The sequence below is a fragment of the Oryctolagus cuniculus genome, chromosome 5, assembly GCF_964237555.1.
Source record: "Oryctolagus cuniculus chromosome 5, mOryCun1.1, whole genome shotgun sequence".
Taxonomy (NCBI): Eukaryota; Metazoa; Chordata; class Mammalia; order Lagomorpha; family Leporidae; genus Oryctolagus; species Oryctolagus cuniculus.
Window position 1 is genome coordinate 142739641 of NC_091436.1, and position 16630 is coordinate 142756270.

The window sequence follows — 16630 nt, forward strand, 5'->3', positions numbered from 1 at the left end:
CCACAGTGTCTTGGTTTTTCATGCCTGAAATGTTCTTATGGGCTTTTTATCCAGATGTGAATGCCTTTAAGGCTGATTCTGAGGCCAGAGTGCTGTTTAGAGCATTTGTCAATCTATGAGTCTGCTGTGTGGCCTGCTTCCCATGTTGTATCATTCTTTTCAATTCTATCAATTATTATTAGCAGACTCTTGGTCTTATTTATGTGATCTATTTGACACTTAATTCTATCTCTATGATCAGTTATGAACTTAAACTGATCACATTAACAAGATGCCATTGGTACCTGGCAACTTAATGGGATTTAGAGTCCCATGGAAAGTTTTTAGCTTTACCCTTAGTGGTAAGTCTGAAGGAACACGTGCCAAACTGTCATCTCCCTCACTTATTCCCAGTCATATATTTAACAGGGATTAATTTTCAATTGGATTTCAACACCTAAGAATAATTCTGCCAAGCACATTATTGAAGATACTTAAAATTAACTGTGAATATTAACAATCTCTACAGAATTCCTTTTCACAGCTACAGCTAGGTGACTGTTTGACAACTATATATTGTTTAGTCAAGATTACATTGAGACCAGCTTTTGAAGTCACCTCTTAAGAAGAAAGTTGGCAATGTAACAATAGTTTTAATTTTTTGCCAAAATGTAAATAACGCTTTAATGGATTGCTATGTGACATCTGCAGATTAAATTTTTTAAAGATTTATTTATTTTGAAAGAGTTTCAGAGAGAGAAGGGACAGAGAGCTAGAGAGATTGTCCATCTGCTGGTTCACTCCTCCAGATAACCAAAACAGTCAGCACTGAGCTAGGCTGAAGCCAGGAGCCAATAGCTTCATCTGGGTCTTCCACACAGGTGGCAGGGAACCAAGCACCTGGACCATCTCCCACCCTTTTCCCAGGCCACTAACAGGGAGGCAGATTAGAAGAGAAAACAGCTGGGACATGAACTGGTGTCCACATGGGATGCTGGCATTGCAGGTGGGAGTTGTACCCACCATGTCAGAATGATAACCCCAAGATTTATTTATTTATTTGAAAAACAGAGTTACAGAGACAGAGAGGGAGGGACACAGAAGTCTGCCATCTGCTGGCTCATTTCCCAAATGGCCACAATGGTTGGGGTTGGGTCAGGCCAAAGCCAGGAGCCAGGATCTTCTTCTAAGTCTCCCACATGGCTGCATGAGCCCAATCTCTTGAGCTGTACTTCACTGATTTCCCCAGCACATTGGCAGGGAGCTGGATCTAAAGTGTAGCAGCTGGCACTTGAACCTGATCCATATGGGATGCCTGCATCTCAGGCAGTTGTCCAACCCACTGTGCCACAACACTGACCCCACGATCAAATTTTTGGGGTCTGATATCCCTAAGATGCACAGCAGAACTCTGAGATCTGAATTAAAAATTACTTGATTGATTTTAAAGAATTAAAAATATGTTCTTCCAAGAACTATTACAGTGAACGTTTCTAGGAAATCTATACTTCTTAATATGCAGGTGGGAAAACTATGTTTGTTGAGATTTAATTCTCACTTTCCCACTTCTTCCTTCTATTTCACAAACACTGAAGAGAGAGAACACGTCTTCATATAACAAATGGAGTTCAAATCTCACTCCTGTCATTTATCATATCACATAGACCACTAAACTAACTAAAGACAATTTCAAACTTTCTTAGTCACATTTTATGATTGCCTTTTGGTATGAGGATGAACATAGGCTCAATGTCTAAAGTCAAGACTAATTCCAAGTCCACTTCAGTAATAGTATTTTTCAAGTTTTAGATATTTATTTGAGAGAGAGAAGGAGAGAAAGCAGTCAGCTGGCTCACAGGAAAATTACTATCTCCTGGCTCACTGACTCCCCTAAATGCCTGCAACAGCCTGGCTGTGCCAAAACCAAGAAGAGGCTCAATCCAGGTCTTCCATGCAGGTGGCAGTAACCTATGTTCTGGAACCATGACCACTACATCCCAGGAAGCTGAGTCGGTAGCTAGAGCCAGAGTCAAATCCAGGTACTCTAATTTGAAATGCAGCATCTTAATTGTTAGCCTAAATTTTCACCCACTTTAGTAAAACTTATATGTATCAATCCATATATGTTTCCCAGGAACCATCTTTTAATCATTTTGTTTCTGTACCTATTAGAAAACTTCTTCTCAGGAATCATGTCTAAATCACACTTCTCTTGGAGTTTTCTTCTCTCCAAATTACTGGGTAAAAAGTTTTGGAAGGTTCAGTTTCTTGTTTGTTTTAAGATTTTATTTTCTTTATTTGAAAGAGTCACAGAGAGAGGTAGATCCAGAGAGAGAGAGAGAGAGAGAGAGAGAGAGAGAGGTCTTCCATCTACTTGCTCATTCCCCAAATGACCACACCAGTGAGAGATGAGCTGATCTGAAGCTAGGAGCCAGGAGCTTCTTCTGGGTCTCCTACATGGGTGCAGGGGCCCAAGGACTTGGGCCATCTTCCACTGCTTTCCCAGGCCACAGCAGAGAGCTGGATTGGAAGTGGAGCAGCCAGAACTTGAACCGACCCATATGGGATGCCGGCGCTGCAGGCAACGGTTTTAACCTGCTGCACCACAGCACCAGCCCTGGAAGGTTCATTTTCATCACCTGTCTAATCCAAGTCTGTGATTCAGAATCACAGAAAATTAGTCACGTGAATTCTGGCAGTGAGGAGAGTTGGAGAGCTGAAGTTTCACTGGTTCTGCTGCTTCCTAATTTCATTCCCCCTCCTCTGCAGAACTCTCTTCTTTAGCACTTTGACCCACCTGAGCTCAGGCTGCTCCTCTTTATTAGGAACACCAGCAAAACTGGCCTCTATTCATACAAGGCACCTATTAGGTAAGAAAATAAAAACAATCGTTTGTCTGGGATATGGTTTGAAATAAATAAAGGATATTTTTGTAATCTTGCTAAGCCATAGCTTTGCTGCTGAGGTACATAATTCTAAATATAAATAAACTGTTGTGTTCTAATGCATTGGATAAAAACAGAAAACTGCCTGCAGCACTGTATTACCAAATTATTAACCAGAATATTGTATTACTAAAGTGATACATTTGACCAAGTTATTATTTTATGTCCAGCTCTGCACAGAAACATAATGGGGCACTTCATAGAATTCTGAGATCCGAGGCAAGCTCCTGCGCTCTCTGTACTCATGGGCTTTTAAATTTGTGACTTTATTACTTAGATCTCCTTGGGTAAACTAAATAATTTCCTTCCATTGTGGCTTTATAAACTACAAAAAGAAAAACTACATTAGACAACCTCTTGTCTCCCCTCTAGATATGACAGTGAACCCAGACAATGGAACAAAATAGTGAGGGTTTGTCTCCCTCCCATGAAGTGGGAATGAGACAAGTTAAACTCCTCTAAGCAGGTGTGAGCAAGTTATACCCCACTTGCATTGCTTTCCCATCTCATGATTTTTCCCCCTACACTAGTAGAGTGTGATTAATAGATCCTTGTTGACAGAGCAATATTCCTTCTGTATGGTCTTGTGACTGCAGAGCTTTTCACAAATATTCTTCAGAATTAGATTCCAGAGCATTACAGGAAGATATCTCATCTTTCTTTTTTAAGATTTTATTTGTTTGAGAAGTAAAGTTACAGAGAGAAGGAGAGACAGAGAGAAAGGTCTTCCATCCACTGGTTCACTCCCCAAATGGCCACAACAGCTGGAGCTTGGCCACTCCAAAGCCAGGAGCCAGGAGCTCCTTCCAGGTCTCCCACATGGATGCAGGGGCCCCAGCACTTGGGCCATCTTCCAGTGCCTTTTCACACCATTAGCAGAGAGCTGGATAGGAAGAGGAGCAGCTGGGATACAAACCGAAACCCATATGGGATCTTGTGAATGACATCCTTTTTGTGAAACAACCAAAAGCATGGATTTAGCCTTTGAGTTATGTAAGTTAAGTTGTTACAGACATTTTCCTGGAATAAATTTTAACTGCTGTAATTAACATTTTCCATAATAACTATGTTCTAGAGGCTGAGGCATGAGCTCATTGGTAACAAATGGAAAAGAAAAGTGATTTTGCTGTTTCTGGTATACTGTTTCTAAATTTTAAGCACAAGCTGTCACATGGCAGGGACTATACTTCTGAACTGTTTCCCTCCCATGAGGTATAGCAAATATTTATACAGAGCATATGGATTTTATAGACTCATTGCTGCTGGGGTTCTTAAACTCATACTCTGTATCTATGAAAACAATTCAGGGAGTCTGAACTTTGGAGAAGAAAAGGTTCCTTTATTTTACTGTTCTTTGGCAAAATTTTCATTTCCTTCAGTGTTGAGTGAATCAATCACAGAACTTTATAATATATGAGTAAATATTGTCACATAGCCTTACAGTTAATGCCACAACTCAAAATATCATTTTAAAAATTTTATTTAAGGTATACAAACTTCATGCATTTCATATACACAAATTTAGGAACAGAGTGGTTCTCCCTACCCTACCCTCCCTCCCACCTGCATTCCCAACCTTCTTCCCCCTCCCTCTCCTATTCCCATCCTTATTTTTACAAATATCTATTTCCAGTACACTCACAGAATTAACCCTACGTTATGTAAAAAGCTCAACAAATATCATAAAGAAAAAAAAGTGCCTCAACAGTCAAGACAAGGGCTGTTCAAAATCATTGCATGTCGAAGTATTAATTTCATTTCTATAGATTAATTTTTAGGCACTCTATTAGTTACAACAGATCAGAGAGAACATATGGTATTTATCTTTTGGAGACTGCCTTATTTCACTTGCATCCACTTTGTTGCAAGCGATAAGACTTAATTATTTTTTATCACTGTGTACTATTCCATAGTGCATACATAACATAAACTCTTTAACAAGGCTTCTCCACTTCCAGGATGCTATGCGTGGTCCAAAGAAGAGGAGGAGGAGGCATAGCCAGTAAGGGACCGCCCTATGGTGGCCTTGAAGGATGCACTAAGGCTCCCACGGTGGGCCAAACACCTTTGGAGGTAGGGAACACTTGTTCCTTGCTCTACGGATAGTCTTAGCTCCAGGCCCATGCTGGCTGAGGAAACTCTGAGAGACAGGCAGCCGACTGGCCTGCCCTGTGGTGTGGGATGCTGGCAAAAATGTGGAGAGGGCATCTAGCCAGTCATCCCCCAAGGCTCAGGCCCTCAGGCCTGCTTGCCCATGACAACTATGCTGACCACCGCGTGGACATTGCCACTGCCACCACCAGCTAGCACCACCCCTGAGTCCAATGACAGCCATGTCCATCCCATGGCAGGTGTGCTCCTTCCACCACCTTACCCCACCAGCCTGCTTGAGCCTGGGGCCAGCACATCCCAGGTACAGCTTCAAGCACTTCCTGCTATGCTTCAGCTGCAGCTTCTCCAGGGCCATGCACCAGCCTGTGGTACCTGGACATGCATGCCCTGCTGCACTTCCGGCTACAACTGTGGGCCCTGCTGTTGGGCCTCCTGCAAGCCAACTTCTGCCTCAGGAAGGAGCTGCTCCTCTACTGCATCCACATGATTGTGCCACTAGTCAGGGCGCTGGGCTGGCACTTCACAGTCTTCGCGGGTGCTTCGCTGACAGGACCCATCTTCTCTGGATGGGGTGGGGCAGCTCAGGGCCGTCTTCTTTATGCTCCCTTCCACTGGCCAGGGCCAAAGCCCACAGCAGCAGTGCTGCCCCAGCTCCTGCAAAGGAGAGAAAAGGCCTGAGATTATCCTGGAACAAAGACACTGTTCCCCACGGGCTGTCTGTGGTCACCCTGCCTGTGTGCCTGTTCTGGTGTGGTGGCCCCTGCCTGTGGTTGCTACTCACCCTGTTTCAGGGGCCCTGTGCTGTGCATGCCTGTCCAGTCAGAACTTCCAGAACCTCTGTGAGACCTCCCCCTGCACATTAACACCTGAAGACACTTGGCGGTGGAAGCGTGTGTGGCCCAGGAGCCTCAGGGTCACACCACGCTGCCACACAGCTCACCCCACCCTGCCTGCCTGAGCCTTTCTTTAGCTTCCAGACCTCCTCTATCACCTTGAGAGGCCACTTGGGTCCCAAGTCCCAGCCAGGCTCCAGGGTCACCTCGGTTTGCTTAGATATGGTCCAGTTTGCAGCCACAGATGCCTGCAGCAGAGGCCAGCCTGCTGGAGCGTGGAAGCCCAGCGCACCTGCTGCAGGGCAGTCTGGAGAGGACTGAATAGGTGTTCAAAGTCCTCAGTGTGGGTTTTGGGGAGGCAACTCAATTCCTTTGTGGTTTGGGGGGGATGTGAGTGGCTTTAGTCTTTGGTGTACAACCAGAGTTGACTCTTTCATGTTTTGAGCATTTTAAACATACAGCAAAGTGCCCCTGGAGGATGTGAAGAGACCATTTAGAATGTCAGTGCATGCCTAGGTTGAGTCTCTGCAAGCCACAGGCTCCCTGCTCCTCTGTCCCTGTCCCAGTCACTATTAAACCATTTAGGGAGTAAGAAGCAAAATTACAGGGCAGATATGTGGGCACGGATGATACTCACAGAGAAGGGAACCCCAGACTCTTAGGTCTTGCCTCTCTGCCATGCAGATATGGTGGTCACTGTGGTGTTGTGACAGCCGGTTAAGGACAGCGTGGCCATGTGGGCCATGGTGGGAAGTGAGATGACTACTGTGCCCAAGCATCCTGCAGAGATACAGGGCCCCAATTCTGAGGGTGGCAAGTAGGCCAACACTGCTTCACCTCACACTGTCACTCTCATGCCAGGGTGGGGAGGAACACTTGGCCTCTGTGAAACTGCCCTGCCAGGTAAATCAGTGGCCTGTGGAGTTGTGAGTATGCCACAGGTAGACACAACAGAGCCAAACTGGACAGAGAAAGTAGCACCTGCCATGCTGTGTGCTGAGCTCTTTGATTCATTGGTGGCTTCTGCTCCTGATCCCCCATGGGACTGGGTGCCAGGGTTGGTATAGGAAGTCTGTCTGAGAACCCCGTGGCCAGGCAAGGGCTTCCTTGACTGACCCTACTTGCTGCACAAAATTTTTGCACTAAATTATGCTGTTTTCTTAAAGCTTTATTTTACATTTATTGGTTTACTGGAGAAGCAGGATGGCAGGAAGGGTCTGGCTGTGCAGTCTGGAATGTGACCATGGAATTGTGAGGAGTGACAATAACTGGTGGTTCCCTGTTACATGGTGACACAGCTGCTCAGTCTCAAGTGCCTGTTAAATTATGAGTTGTCACAGAGTCAAAAGCACTTTGGATGAATAAAGTATGTATCTGTCTAGAGCTGATACTGGTATAATATTTTCATTTTTTGATGTAGTCTAATTTATATTTTTTTTATTTTATTTTATATTATTATTATTATTATTTTTTAAAATATTTATTTATTTATTTGAAAGCCAGAGTTACGCAGAGGGAGGAGAGGCAGAGGCAGAGAGAGAGAGGGCTTCCACCCTCTGGTTCACTCCCCAACTGGCTGAAACAGCCGGAGCTGTGCTGATCCAAAGCCAGGAGCCAGAAGCTTCCTGCAGGTCTTCCCACATGGATACAGGGACTCAAACACTTGGGCCATCTTCTACTGATTTCCCAGGCCATAGCAGAGAGCTGGATCAGAAGCAGACAATCCTGATTAGAACCCGCACTGAAGGTGGCAGCTTTACTCGCTACACCACAGGGCTGGCTCCTAGTCAAATTTATATTAATCTTTCCTTCTGTCCAGTACATCCATATAGCTTCACTTAATTTTGACTTAATTTAAATAGCTAAACATAATTTTTATCTTTTTCTTTGAGGCAGCCTTGGAAAGATGACCCTCACATTAATATAATCAGGACTCTAGTTTTAGTGATTTTGATATTTTGATACTCCTGGATTCTACATTGCTTCTCTTTCCTACTGAATCTTCATCAATAAAGACCCAGGAGGACCCAGCACTGTGGTTCAGTCTGTTAGGCCGTGGCCTGAGGTCCTGGCATTCCTTATGGGCGCTGGTTCATGTCCCAGCTGCTCCACTTCTGATCCTGCTCCTTGCCAATGCGCCTGTGAAAGGTGCTGAGGATGGCCCAAGTTCTTTGATCCCTGCACCCATGTGCAAGACTGGAAAGAAACTCCTGGCTCCTGGCTCTGGCCAGTCTGGGCCTCGGGCATTCTGGAAGCTCTTGGAGTGAACTAGCAGATGGAAGACATCTCTCTCTCTCTCTCTCTCTCTCTCTCTCTGTAACTCTGCCTTTCAAATAAGTCTTAATAAAATTAATAAAGACCCAGGATTTGCTGAGGTCTGAATTTCTAGTCACTTCTTTATGCTCCCCATTCCCCTCTTTTTTAACTAGAATTTCTATAAGTTTGCCAAGCATTTGCTGCCATTTTGTGTGGGTGTGGTGGGAGCAGTAAATATGATGTTGGTTTCACAGATATAAAGATGGAGAAGGATGAAGGCAAGGAACTATACTCCTATCAGTTCATCAAAGAAACCTCATTCAACCTATACCCCACCCCGCCCCAGGGGCTCATGTCTCTGCCATTTTCAAAATTAACCGCGTCTCTCAAAAGGTCCCCATGCAATTACAGCATCCATCCAAGGGCTCAGTCTTTCCAGTCCCTGTGGATACCATCAAAGGATTTAGATTGTAAAATTAAATGTTAATTCCTCATAATGTTTTTTTAAAAATCTTTAAGTCTTCAGAGAGGCATATGTTTTACAATGAATAGAAGGGTTTGGTTTACTATTTACCCCAACCTGTCTAGATTAGAGGATAAAGTTGTCCTCTGCCTTTTAATTCAAAAGATGTATATTGAAATGAATTGTTTTGTATTAGTGTCTTACTATACATGTTATATATATATATATATATATATATATATGCTTTTGATATCACATATATACATACATTACACACATATATATCTGAGGATACTTCAAAAAATTGTGAGAAAATAGAATTGAATTCTGGCACAGGCCTTGTGGCACAGCAAGCTGGACACTACTAGAGACACCTGTATCCAATACTGGAGTGCTGGCTGAAGTCCTGGCTACTCTTTTTCTTTCTTTTTTTAAAAGATTTATTTATTATTTGAAAGGCAGAGCTACAGAGAGGCAGAGGCAGAGAGAGAGAGAGAGGTCTTCCATCCAATGGTTCACTCCCCCAATGGCCACAATGGATGGAGCTGCACCAATCCGAAGCCAGGAGCCAGAAGCTTCCTCCAGGTCTTCCCACACCAGTGCAGGAGCCCAAGGACTTGGGCTATCTTACACTGCTTTGCCAGGCTACAGCAGAGAACTGGATCAGAACTAAAGCAGCCAGGTCTCAAACTGGCACCCATATGGGATGACAGCAGTGCAGGTGGTGGCTTTACCTGCTACACCACAGCACCAGCCCCCTGGCTACTCTATTTCTGATTCAGTTCCTTGTTAATGAATCCTGGGAGACAGCAGATGATGCCAAATACTTGTGCATCTTTTGCCCATATGGGAGACCAAGATCATCTTCCTGGCTCCTAGCCTTGACTGGGACCAGCCCTGAGTGTAGCAAACATTTAGGAAGTGAACCATAGAATAGAAGATCTGTTTCATCCTCTCTTCTCTTTCTCTCTCTCCTTTTCAAGTAGCTGAAAATAAACACAACTTCTTAAAAAGATAAGTTTATGCAAAATAAATTTGAAATTCATTCATAGTTTGTTCATTATATGCATTTCCATGAACTTTGAAGTTGACTATAGATATAGATATAGATATAGATATAGATATAGATATAGATATAGATAGATGATATAGATGGATGATATAGATAGACAATATGGATTGTCACATTATTGGCAGGAGTGATAGATCCAAACAAGGCCAACCAAAATCTTTCCCTAGAACAGTGACACAGAGGCTGAGAAATTAAGACTCCTTCCCACACTGTCATGCAGGAAAGGCTTTCCATAAACTTGTAGATCTTAAAAATACAAATTAAAATAGAATTGTGTGGGGCCAGCACTGTGGCTTAATAGGCTAAGCCTCTGCCTGCGGTGCCAGCATCCAATATGGGTGCTGGTTCTTGCCCCAGTTGCTTCACTTCTGATCCAGCTCCTTGCTAATGCACTTGGGAAAGCAGCGGAGGATGGCCAAGTGCTTCAGCCCCTGCATCTACAAAGGAGACCTGAAAGAATCTCCTGGCTCCTGGCTTTGGATCAGCACAGTTCCAGCCACTGCACCATTTGGGGGGTGAACCAGTAGATAGAAGAAATCCTATATTTTTTCTTTGTCTCTCCCTCTCTATAATTCTACCTCTCAAATAAATAAAACTTTTTTATCTTTTATTGAATGAATATAAATTTCCAAAGTACGGCTTATGGATTACAATGGCTTCCCCCACATACCGTCCCTCCCACCCACAACCCTCCCCTTTCCCACTCCCTCTCCCCTTCCATTCACATCAAGATTCATTTTCGATTCTCTTAATATACAGAAGATCAGCTTAGTATACATTAAGTAAGGATTTCAACAGTTTGTTCCCACACAGAAACATAAAGTGAAAAATAATAGATGATTTTTTTAAATGATGATGAAATCAGATCTGACCTATTGTCATGTTTAATCCCAGTGAGAGTCAAGTTGGGAATTGATAATTTCTTTTTTTCTTTTTTTTTTTTTTTTTTTTTTTACAGAAGATCAGTTTAGTATACATTAAGTAAAGATTTCAACAGTTTGCACCCCCATAGAAACACAAAGTGAAATATACTGTTTGAGGACTCGTTATAGCATTAAGCCTCAATGTAGAGCACATTAAGGACAGAGATCCTACATGAGGAGTAAGTGCACCGTGACTCCTGTTGTTGACTTTACAAAGTGACACTCCTGTTTATGGCATCAGTAATCTCCCTATGCACCAGTCATGAGTTTCCAAGGCTATGGAAACCCCTTGAGTTCTCCGACTCTTATCTTGTTTAGACAAGGTCATAGTCAAAGTGGAGGTTCTCTCCTCCCTTCCGAGAAAGGTACCTCCTTCTTTGAAGACCTGTTCTTTCCACTGGGATCTCACTCACAGAGATCTTTCATTTAGGTTTTTTTTTTTTCTTTTTCTTTTTCTTTTTTTTTTTTTTGCCAGAGTGTCTTGGCTTTCCATGCCTGAAATACTCTCATGGGCTTTTCAGCCAGATCGGAATGCCTTTAGGGCTGATTCTGAGGCCAGAGTGCTGTTTAGGACATCCGCCATTCTATGAGTCTGCTGAGTATCTCGCTTCCCATGTTGGATCACTCTCCCCTTTATTTATTCTATCAGTTAGTATTAGCAGGTACTAGACTTGTTTATGTGCTCCCTTTGACTCTTAGTCCTTTCATTATGATCCATTGTGAACTGAAATTGATCCCATTAAACATAAGTGTGGGAATAAGAGAGGGAAGAGATGTGCAATTTGGGACATGCTCAAGCTGACTTGCCCCAAATGGTAGAGTTAGAAACATACCAGGGGACTCCAATTTAATCCCATCAAGGTGGCATGTACCAATGCCATCTAACTAGTCCAAGTGATCAATTTCAGTTCACAATGGATCATAATGAAAGGTTCTATTTTATATAAATTTGGAGCTTTTTTCTATCTCTGTGAAAAATGCCACTTGAATTAGAAAGAAATTGAGTAATGCAGGAATTTTGAAAATTTAATTCTTCTAATCCATGAACACTATCTGTCTTCCTATTTGCTAATATCTATTTCATTAATGCTTATAATTTTCAGAACATAGGTCTTTAATCTCTTTTTTGTTTATTCCTATATATTTATTCATTTGAGCACTGCTATGAGTGAAATGTTTTCTTAATTTCATATTATAGTATTTTGCTGCATATACTGATTTTTGCATGTTAATTGTACAATAAGATCATCTCTTGTGCAAAGAGATGTAATTTTATTTCTTAAGAATTTTGTGTCTTTGATTTCTTTATTGTGAAATTCTTGTAGCAGTTCTTTCAATACTATTTTTTATTTAAGTTCTGAGATTAAGCACCCTTACCTTGAGCCAGAACTTACAGGAAAAAGTTTCGGTTTCTCTTTATTGATATCCACCCTAGCTTTTGCTCATCATATGTTACCTTTTTGCATTGAGGTATGTTCCTTCCGTAAGTAATTTGTTGAAATTTTTTTGAATCATAAAATGATGTTGAATTTTGTCAAACCCTTCTTCTACATCTTTTGATAAGATTACATTGTTTTTGCCTTTATTATGTTAATGTAGTACATCACAATCCATAGTTTTCTGTATGTTCACAGATCTTTTGGATAAATCCAACTTGATCATGATGAATAATTCTGGTAATTTGCTATTGAAATTGTGAATATTTTGGTGAGAATGTGTGCATCTATATTCATTAGGAATATTGGCCTATTTTCTTGACATGCCTTTATGTGGCTTGCATTTCAAACTGATACTAGCCAAATTCAGGCTTTCATAACAATAATCTCATGGGAACTAATTTGAAAGGGCACACCCCCAGGACCCAAGTACCTCCCATTAAAATCCGTCATGTAAATGTTTAACCACCACTGAATAGCATCCTGCTGCAGACCAAATATTTAACACCAGGACCTTTGAGGGATATTCAGCCTCCAAAACATAGAACAAAGTCACATATCTCCTGGAGACTGGGGTGCTAACATGTCTGTATCAGTAGTGACTATGTCTGAAGCATGGTCATAGATGGTATAGTTCAGTAATCTGGGTCCAGAGTATGGGTACATGTGGAACATTAGTGACTTTAGGGTCTGGTTTCAATGTGGTTCACTGTGGAGGTGGTTTACATACCTAAGGCACAGGTGCTCATGTGGTAGCAGAATTGAGGTCCATGACACAGACGCCTGCAGAGTGACCATGACTCTGAGACCCAGAGTAGGAAAGAAGCTGTAACAATGCTTGCGGCACTTTTACCCATGTTTATAGCTTCAGGGACATAGAGTAGAATACATGTGAGATTGGGAGAATGGCTACCCCAATCAAGGGTGGCACAAAAGGGGCTCCTTCTTGGTGTTGGGCATAGCAGCAGCTCCATCTCCTGAAAGATTTTGGCAGCAATGGCTATTCATTTTCAGTGAGCTCAGTGATAAAGTTTCCAGTGTCCTTTGCAAAGCTTAACACCAGAGGTGATGGTGGAAGTCACCATATGGCTGATATTAGCATCTTTGCCCTTCTTTGTTTCTTGAAATCTCCAGATGTCTCAGATATGTTGAACTATCCATTGATCTTTTCTTTGTTACTTATACTCATTGTTTCTCCACCTTGATGCTACAGATTCTTAAATAAATACCTGGGCACACTCAAGGCTGTTTTAATAATGAAAGGCTTTCTTGACTGATTGCTGCCTTCTTTTTTTTCTTTTTGGATGAGTGAAAAAGCTTGGGCATCTACTTTGTCATCCGTTTGATGTCACTGTTAATTGTAACTTATTTATGGACATTACTTGTCCCAGCTAGTTTGGGTGGCTATAACAAAATATCATAAACTAGGTGGCTTAGATACTAAATATTTCTTTCTTACTTTTCTGGAAAGTGGGAACTATAAGACAAGGTGCCAGCAGATCTAGTATTTGGTAGGTCTTTGTTTTGGTTTGAAGATAGTATTCTCTCTGTATCCATGCAGGGACATTTTCCCTGTATTCTGATAAGGATACAAGTCCTATTTAGTGCTCTATCCTCATGATATAATCAGTAAAGGCCTCATATCCTAATAAAATTATATTGGATGATAATATTTTTCAATATACAAATTTTGGGGGCAGAACAATATTCGGTTCATAACATTACTAATTTTGAAAAGAAACAAGGAAATAAGGAATGGAGAAAGTGTGGAACGTGTGAAGAAGGAAAGAGGAAGGAAAGGGAAAGGATTCAAAAATTTCATTCAAATAATTACAATTCAAGATCATAATATTCATTTAAAAATGAATGACTTCCACCAGGCAGGCTCCTGCCCCGTGCCCGAATTAGTGAGGGGGCACAACGCTTGGGGTGAGGGAAGGGGGGAACCCTGTGTGGAAGAAGGGAACCGGGGCCTGCTCCCGACCCGCCTGCCCGCCTATGCAGTGGAGAAGGGGGCTGGGACAGGGGAGGGGGGCCCAGGAGCATGCAGCGCCCCCCGCGGGGACTGGGGAGTGACAGAGAGTAGCTCCTGACCAAGGTGTCTGTGACAGGACATGGGGGTGGGGGGAGTGTGACGGCCCCCCTGGTTAGGGTTTGGGGCACGGTTACTGCAGGGCCTCCGCCTAGGGGCCTCTCGCCCTCGTGCCTGGCCGGCTGGAAGCCCTGCTCCACGCCCTTCACCTCCGGCTCTGTCTTACCCCAGTCGCTGATGCAGGTGGTGTAGGGTCGCCCTCGGGTGAGCAGCTTCAGCTTGGGCATCCAGCGCTGGCGCACAACCGGGCGCACGTTGGGGCACATGCCAGCCGTGATGGTGTTCCTCTCGCTCTCCTTGAAGTTCCGGCAGTGGTTCTTAAGGGCGCGGAGGGCGCGGCTATCCAGTGGTTTGCCGGTACCACAGCTGGGGGCCAGTGCGTTCCGGTCAAAGGAGGAGGCGAGGAGCGGCCACCGCAAGACTTGGTGCCTGGTTCCTGAGCTGCGCCCTCGTGATGCACACCTTGGCACCTGCCACCAGCTCCGGCTTCTCAGAGGGGCCGCCTTCGTCGTGGAGCTTGGGTTGACAACGGGTGCTGATCTGGTCCATGAGCTGGGCCGGGAGCGACGCCAATCTCGCCACACCCGGATCCGACTGCTGGTTCCTGGAGGGCATCAACCTTCTTGGCTGTCAGGCCCACATTCATCGCTCTGTGCACGGTGCACCTGTTGCAGATCTGCCGGCACTGCTCATCCAAGCCTTCCTCCCCTGCGTCCTCCTCCTCGTGGTAGGAGACGGGTTGTCGTTGGTGTAGGGGCTCCAGGTTCCTGGGCTCCTGCACTCTGACGGGCTGGGCACGCTTCCCACATCCGCAGCTGCCGCCACTGCCCTGCTGGCCGGCTGCCTGCGCCACCCCCACGGCCAAGGCCACCCTGGCAGGGGCCTGCTGCCAGGGCTGCGGGTTGGCCGCCAGGTTCAACATGGAGAACTTGGCCATCTTGCGGCTACTGCCACTGCCGCTGCCAACCCCGGCCTCCTTGGGGCCACCATCTCACAGCTGCTTGACCCCGGGCGTGCACTGCACCAAGTCCGACTCCTGCTGCTCCGTCCTGACCCGTGGCACGAGGGGCAGTGGCGAGCTGCAGGCCGGCAGCCGGAAGTCTGGGCCACGGGGCTCTGTGGCTCCAGAGGATGGCGCCGCTAGGTGTGCAGGCCCTGCAAGTTGCCGCTCCTGGAGCTCACCTTCAGGAAGAACTCTGCGCCATTCTCCAGGATCTCCTGGATCTGCAGGAAGCCCGCCGTGTCCGTGAGCAGGAACTGGTCCCCCACGTTCATGCTCAGCGGCCCGTGTAGCAGAAGCTCAGGGTCTGCTGGAATGACTGTGGCTGCACGGCCAGGGGCAGCTCCACCACGGCACTGTGGCTGCTGTTGAACAGGTCCCGGAAGTGGGAGCTGCTGGCGGCCAGCACGGCCCTTGACCCCCACCGACACCTCACAGGGCAGCCCTGCAAGTGCTGTTCGCTGAGGCACTCCAAGATGCCATTGCTGAAGTTGGGGTTCTCCATCTGCAGGCTCTGCACCAATGGCTGGGCTGCACGGTGCCACGCTACAGGGGCTCCAGGAAAGGATCCGCAGCAGCAGTTAGGCGCCGGCAAGGGGCCTCGGCCTCCGCCTCTGCAGCCTCCATGGCCTCCACGGCCTCCGCCTCAGCAGCTGTGGCAGCCATGGCAGCCACTCATTGTTAAATTTAATTGTTCTCGAATAGCTAAAGCAATCTTGTACAACAAAAACAAAGCTGGAGGCATCACAATACCAGATTTCAGAACATACTACAGGGCAGTTGTAATCAAAACAGCATGGTACTGGTACAGAAACAGATGGATAGACCAATGGAACAGAATTGAAACACCAGAAATCAATCCAAACAGCTACAGCCAACTCATATTTGATCAAGGGTCCAAAACAATCCCTGGAGTAAGGACACTCCATTTAATAAATGGTGCTGGGAAAATCGGATTTCCACGTGCAGAATCATGAAGCAAGACCCCTACCTTTCACCTTACACAAAAATTCACTCAACATGGATTAAAGACTTAAATCTACGACCTGACACCATCAAATTATTAGAGAGCATGGGAAAAACCCTGCAAGATATAGGTACCGGCAATGACTTCTTGGAAAATACCCCAGAAGCACAGGCAGTCAAAGCCAAAATTAACATTTGGGATTGTATCAAATTGAGAAGTTTCTGTACTGCAAAAGAAACAGTCAGGAAAGTGAAGAGGCAACCAACAGAATGGGAAAATATATTTGCAAACTACACAACAGATAAAGGGTTGATAACCAGAATCTACAAAGAGATCAAGAAGCTCCACAAAAACAAAGCAAACAACCCACTTAAGAGATGGGCCAAGGACCTCAATAGACATTTTTCAAAAGAGGAAATCAAAAGGCCAACAGGCACATGAAAAAATGTTCAAGATCACTAGCAATCAGGGAAATGCAAATCAAAACCACAATGAGGTTTCACCTCACCCCGGTGAGAATGGCTCACATTCAGAAATCTACCAACAATAGAT

At 44.6% G+C, this 16630-nt stretch overlaps 1 long non-coding RNA gene and 1 pseudogene across 1 annotated transcript in view; both read right to left on the minus strand.

Annotated features, from left to right (window-relative positions):
* Positions 1-5552: 5552 nt before the first annotated feature.
* Positions 5553-16630, minus strand: part of LOC127488844 (uncharacterized) — a 49966-nt gene continuing 38888 nt past the window's right edge. Inside the window, exon 4 of the long non-coding RNA XR_011389040.1 lies at positions 5553-5690. This is a non-coding gene — a long non-coding RNA (uncharacterized lncRNA). The remainder of the gene's footprint in view (positions 5691-16630) is intronic.
* LOC100339038 (nucleus accumbens-associated protein 1 pseudogene) lies at positions 10578-15757 on the minus strand (annotated as a pseudogene).